This window comes from Siniperca chuatsi, linkage group LG4, assembly GCF_020085105.1.
Source record: "Siniperca chuatsi isolate FFG_IHB_CAS linkage group LG4, ASM2008510v1, whole genome shotgun sequence".
NCBI lineage: Eukaryota > Metazoa > Chordata > Actinopteri > Centrarchiformes > Sinipercidae > Siniperca > Siniperca chuatsi.
In genome coordinates, this window is record NC_058045.1 from 25,355,639 (window position 1) to 25,362,334 (window position 6,696).

Below are 6,696 nucleotides of genomic sequence, written 5' to 3' on the forward strand. Positions count from 1 at the left end.
CTGAGAAGGAGGACAAGGCTTTCTACAAGAAGATGTTGGAATGAAAGTGGAGGTCCTGCCGAGTCTCATGGTGAACATCAAAGGCCTCAGGGCAAAACCAGGTGTCAGGTAATATTTAGAGTCTTAGATTCATACTTGAAGTTTCAGATAAAGACTGTCTACTCCTGTTTCTAGCAAAACACTGTCATCTTTCTGTCCATTCAGAAGAAAAGGTCACATGATGGATATAAACAAGTATTTGTACAGGAAACGAATCGAGTTAGGTAACTCGTTCTTTCACCAAAGGACCACACAGGAGAAGAGTTTGTTTTTCCTGACTCGCAGTAGGACTACCCATCGCTCATGGGTAGATCAAAGAGAACAAGAAGGATCATTAATGTGAATCAGGTAGGTGGGTGGCCTGCTAGCGGCCACGCTATAGATCCAACTTTAGTAACCTGAACTTCGTGCAAGCAGCAACGGAGCCGGTGGAGAGTAATGAAAAGTAGAGTGACTTGAGCTGAGGTTTTACTGTGCATGCAGAAGGCATTACACTGGTCAAGGTGTGAGATGAGCACTGCCTGTACAAGCATACCTTATCTAACTCAGTGGCATACTCAGTCAGCTAAGACCTGATCTTTTTGATGTTCTGATGTTTAACGAGATGGGATTGCAGCTTGGGGAGGATGCAGGGAGGTTGGTTTATTGCCAGTATAGGCTGCAAAACAAATATACAAGCTTTTAACCCTGATTAACACTAGTAGACATGATGACCTGCGCTAATGAGTGTCATTCAGTCACAAAGCAAAAGCGCTCGAGTTTATTGTTAATAATTAATCAATCTCTTGATCTCAGTATGTCTTCATCTCCACACACACACACAGATATATTACAGTTTTCCCATTAATCTCTAAAATGGTTACTGCTTGATGTTAAATATATCAAACAAAAAATTCTCCCTCTTGTTTGAGTGATTAACTACTCTAAAATTAAATTCAGCTCTGAAATAATCTGCATATTTTTTACAATTTAGACTTCGAATTGAAATATCATTCAATAAATCGAAGAGATTTGCCAGGGCACATTTGTCATAAGTGATGACAGCTGTACTTTTGTTAATGTGTAGGCTTTTTCTAAAATTGGACCCTCAGGAATTGCAGGGAACTTTGTTTTATAAGCGCTGAGTCTCTGCCAGATACTGTAGGGTAATTTGTGGAGCTGAAAGTTCTACAATCAGTCAGGGGGGGCTAATGAAATGGAAAGCTCTTGATTTGTATTGGAGCAGAATGATGTTGCTCTGCTGATATTTGACTTCCTGGCACAGACACACTAGAGAAATAGCAGTGGTGAAAAGTGGTGGGAAATATTTTTTTTCAGTTTGTCTTCTTTATTTTTCCATTAAATAATTTTTTCTTTATATCAAGTCTAGCAGGTTGCTTATTCATTAGATGCGTCTTCTTCTCTTTAGCACTGATCCCAATTCAAAGTGGAATCACAGGCAGGGCCAGAGAGGTGGCGAGGGGTGGCACAGGTTCCCCTTGGTGTAATGTGGGAAGGGTTGGGCGACATTTTACATGTCTGTGTCCAGGGGCTCATTGTGTCATAATCTGTTCATGTCTGTAGGCTATTTGGAGTTACAAAAAGCAGCTGTTAATTCATATTATTGTCTGATATGATTTCATATTAGAATATTTATAGTTATTTATTTGGCTTTCATTTAATACACTGAATAAACATGAGAGGACGAAGAAGTAGGGCAGCACTAGCTGCTCTCCCTCGTGCTCCTCGACCTCTCGTTCTTTGTCTCCTGCCACCACTTGATCTTCCCTGTCTCTGACTGGGCAGACTGGATGTGAAATGGTCGTCGTCAGTCTAACAACTGAAGAAAACAGCTTACAGCTTAGTTACATAGTTTGCTAACTAACTAAGGATGAGGGTGGGAGGAGGTGAAATGCTGCCCCCTATTTGTTTGGAGCATGTGGCCAAGAACTACACATTGTACCTTTTAAATTTTAGTCTTAACACATTTTTACTCATTTTACAAATGTGCCGCCCTTCCTTGCGCCCCCTTCTGTGAATCTGTGCTCCAGTCTGGCCTCTCCATTCATTCAATTGAATGTTTCTTTGGGGGGTTTTTTTGGTGACATTTTTCTGCTTTATTTAATAGGCCAGTATGAGACAGGAAAGACAAGGGAGAGACAGGGGATGGCGTGCAGCAAAGGGCCCAGGCTGGATTCGAATCCGGGCCGCTGCGGTAAGGACTCAGCCTTGATATGTGGTACGTGCTCTATCAGGTGCCTGAATTGAATGTTTTCTTTTAGCTTTAAATTTATTACTTTTCAAGAATATAACTTGTTTACCCAGGAAACTTGGATTTTATGCCATAACTGTGAGTCTTAGAACAAGGAACTGCTGTTAATTAATCAGGATGCAATGTATATTCTTTATTTATATTACTCAAATTATATGGTAATAATGTCTTACAATAATATGTTATATAACATGTCAAATCTTTATTGTTATTGTATAATAATTTATTTTTAAAATTTGTATTTATTAATTTATTTTAATATATTACAAAGACCATTTTTGATGTTGAGAGGTGATCTTTTTATAGTCTTGAATGGAGGTAATTGTGCAGTGGCATGGAAGGTGAATCCATTGCATTTCACTGAATAAGTGAAAGTTTCGACCTAGTGGTGGCACTACAGGAAAAGTTGTGGGATCACCACATTCAGCATAGTGAAACAAACATGTGTGTGTGTGTGCAGTGATGGTGTAGGGAGAGCAGGGCATTATAGCTTTCTGTGTGTGCATTAGTATGTGTGTGTCATCCTTCATGCCTCTCCCCACTAAAGCTGCAGCCTGCTTACCTGTTCCCATCGTCTGCCCATTCATCCTTGCCTTTAAATCTGCTATGATGTGCTGGCTACAGTGGATGTAATGTGACTAGTGGCACAGTGGTGATCATCATTGCCTTTCACCTATTATGAATCAGGCCTCCATTAGTACTGCTGTCGTCACCACTTTTTCTCAAATATTGTACAGTACAAGTGAACAGACAGACTGTAAGACAAGCCTCGTAGCCTTCCATTAACTGGTTGCCAAATCATCCTTACACCCTTTGACAGCTGAGAGCAAAAATAGAGTTTTTGAAATAAGATGCTTTAGGGCGGTGCACCACAGGGACTTCTCTTCCAGCTTCCATTCCCTTCTGCATTCCTAACACCTAGACTTCACCATCTCTAAGCTCATACTTCAACACAACTATTTCTAACCTCACACCTTTAACATTACCATCATCTGCTGTTGAAACATAACTAACATGTAACTTCATCTAATGCTTAATGACAGCTATTTCTGCCATGTGACCTCTTATTATTATATTAAATATATTATATTTCAATACTCCATTTGTGTTCTCTCTCTGTAAAATTGCTTGCAGGCAGTAGCACTCCCCTGGGCATGAGTACATGGGACATCTGCAACCATAAAGTAGAACATTTTACCATCAGCTTGGATCTAAACATGCTCCAAACTACAGATATGATGACATCTGTTGTCTAAAATAAGTCACAGCCTTTTGGCTCTTGAGGTTAACGGCTTATTTGGGTACTCACAAATCAATTATTTGGGCCAACAGTTACCAAGAGAGACTGTCCACACCACAAAAACAACAGCATTGGTCATTTGTTCTACAGCTTTAAACAACCTTTATTTCAGTTTTATGAAAACGTTAGCATTTAGGGATGTGTGAGAAGCAAAAGCCGAAGTAGTTTGACATATTTATAGTATCATAATACCTCTTAGGGAAGAGGTCGAGGTGGATGGTTGGACCTAAAAAGCATTTGACTTTGACAACAGAGGCCACAGGTCCTACCAACATATCACATTGGTTTCTTTTAACCATGACATCTTCTTTCCCCACCCTAACCTTAACCAAGTAGTTTCAGTTGCCTTAACTTACACCCCTCACAGATTTTTTGGCCACTTGAGGGCAGCACAACAACATGTGAACACAACATTGGCATATTATCATTTTCATAAAGGCTAGGTGAAATTACTGTATTTGTCAATGGAGTCTGGTGGCATTGAGGAGAGCGATATACGGCTTTTGTGGTTAAACAAGAAAAGGTCTATCTCTGTAGGGATCCTTTCCAAAATGTTGTCAGACACTTTTAGCAACAAGCACTTTTAGTGAACATACATTGACGGTGCGCAATTGCCCCGGGTGATGGTTGAAAAATACCCTTTGAGTTGAAATGGCAAATGTGTTAGAAATCAAGTGCCTATCTATACTTTCAGAACACACAGATCAACATGAGCACTTATTTGAAGTTGTGTGTCTGGCCACCTGATGAATGTAAGTCCAATATTCATTCTCCTTTTAGATCTGTTTTAATTTTCATTAACTCCAGAGTAAAATATCGTCTGCCACTGTGCCACATGTGGCATGCTAGCTGCACTGCCAAGAACCAGAAGGACTTGGTCTGCGTGGTAAAAACGGCACAGAAGATTGTGGGAAATGTGCTCCCAAACCTGGACACAGTGTATGCTAGCCGTCTACACAAGAAGGCTTGCAACATTAGTAAGGACCCAATCCACCCAGGTCACAGTCTGTTTGTCCCCTAGCCATCTGGGAAGAGATGTCGAGCCATCAAAGCCAAATCTAACAGACTGAAGAACAGCTTCTTCCCCAGAGCTGTAGCCTCCATCACCCCCCATCCTCCCTTAGCTGTTGAGGACTGAGGACTGAAAACTGTAAATATTACCAAGTAAGCCTTTCCCATCCATCCACCCCACCCCCCAACTGCTGCTAATGCAGTCACAACACTTTATTACATACAATACATATTAAAATCTGTAATATTAAATCTTCATACTACATTGTATCAGTGATGTAATAACACATACCTAATTCATCATGCAATCCCCAATACCTTTTTATATTGCAATATAGCACTGTCACTGCTTACCTGCCTCATCCAAGCTCCTTTAATAATTATATATAGACAGAGGACGCTACCTCATCATAGTTCATAGTTCAGTCTTGTTTATTTATCTTGTTTTTCATTGCTGCTAAATATTTGGTTCTTAGGCTGCTAAATTCTCCATTATGTTCACCAGTGTAGGGTGGATCAACGCAGATTCTGATGAACATTTTGTATCTTTTATTGATAAAAGAATTAGCCTTGTAAACAAGCTCTGTGAGGACTCAAAGATGATTAGACACATGCTAACTTTATAAATTCTTTAGAAAGCAAGTAAAGAAGTAAGCCAGGAACAGTATAGGTGGGGGTAAAGTTTTGAGCCATTGACATCAGACACAGCCACCCCCCTGGACAGAAGACAACAAAGACCACCAAAGAGTAAGCCCAAGCTTTTCTTCTCTTTCCTCTTCTCATCATCAGTGCAGACCTTTGACTTCAAAGCTCTTGTGCCTCACCTGGACGGCAGGATGCCAGCCCGTCCATCCAGAGACCAGCTCGCTTCTCCCTCCCAGAACTTGCTGAAGGCCGGTGACAACCAACCAACTCTGAGAGAAAGAAACCTTCTACAAGAAGCCTGCTCAACGTCTGTTTTCTAATACAACAAAAGTTAGAACAGAAGAAACGGGGTGTGTGATGATTTGTCTGCAGGGAGAGTGAGACGGCCGACTCAAGCTGAATTCGTCACGTGGGACTGACAATGCCCAAAACTTCCCGAACTCCTGGGAGCTCCACAAGAAGGAAAGGAAATCAGCTAGCCAAGCTGCTACGTGGGACTGAGCGGGCCACACAGGAGAACACAGATCATCCGCTGCCCTACCCTTCCAGCTCAACTTGTCCTCAGGCTATCTAAACCACTAGGTGAAACTTAATTTTTTTTCTGTGATATTTGAGTTTGATGCTACAAAGTACTAAAAAGTAATTTAGCGTTAGACCAGGAGTAAGATCTCCCTTCAATATAATCACGATATGGAATCGTAAAATATTTCACAAGTGCTTCCCAAAACCTCTCAGCTGCTGAACAATGCATTATGGTGAATTTCACTGGTCATCATTAAAGTTGTATCCACTGTCACATGCTTCCACAAATTAAGACATCTTACCATCATTCTCCGCTTTATCTGGTATACACTGGTCCTCATTCAGTTATTAATTGTTCATCGCTGTATTCATAACATTTACTCATGGTTGCATTTATCCATTCATTTGTGTGTCTAGCAGTTATGTGTGTGTTGTTAGTAGAGTAATAAATGTTTTATGTATAAAGTCGTTGCCCCTTTGTTTTCTGTAACTAAATTTCAGTCACTTTATGTATCCATTCCTTATTTTACCTCTTGCTACCTGAGTTCAGGTTAATTCCCTCTCAAAGCTAATTTGTTTGTTATCTCTTGACTGATCACCAAGAGAAACAGCTCACTGATGTTATTATATCACTGGGCTAATAGTGAAAGTGATTCTGTGTAATAGCCTAATGATGATTAACTATATTTCCCCAAAAATGGAGCTAAACTTTAACTACATATTATGGTGGAGAATTCTTGAAACTGCTGTTGTTTCCCTACATGTTTTATTACACCAGCTAGTCGCGAACTTTGTCTGCTGTTTGGTGCTGGGAAAGTATAGTCGGCTTATCTGAGCTTTTTCACTTGAAACAGCTGCTTGCTGCTGAAAACGATGCTGGTAAGAGCAGTGATAATGAACCAGAACAGTAAAGTTATGGGTTGTTAAA

General features: G+C 40.4%; 1 long non-coding RNA gene across 1 annotated transcript; it reads left to right on the plus strand.

Annotated features, from left to right (window-relative positions):
- LOC122875087 lies at window positions 1-6,216 on the plus strand. The gene is made up of 3 exons (XR_006377745.1): window positions 1-108; window positions 2,147-2,233; window positions 5,391-6,216. It is a non-coding gene; the product is annotated as an uncharacterized LOC122875087 (long non-coding RNA).
- The last annotated feature ends 480 nt before the right edge of the window (window positions 6,217-6,696 follow it).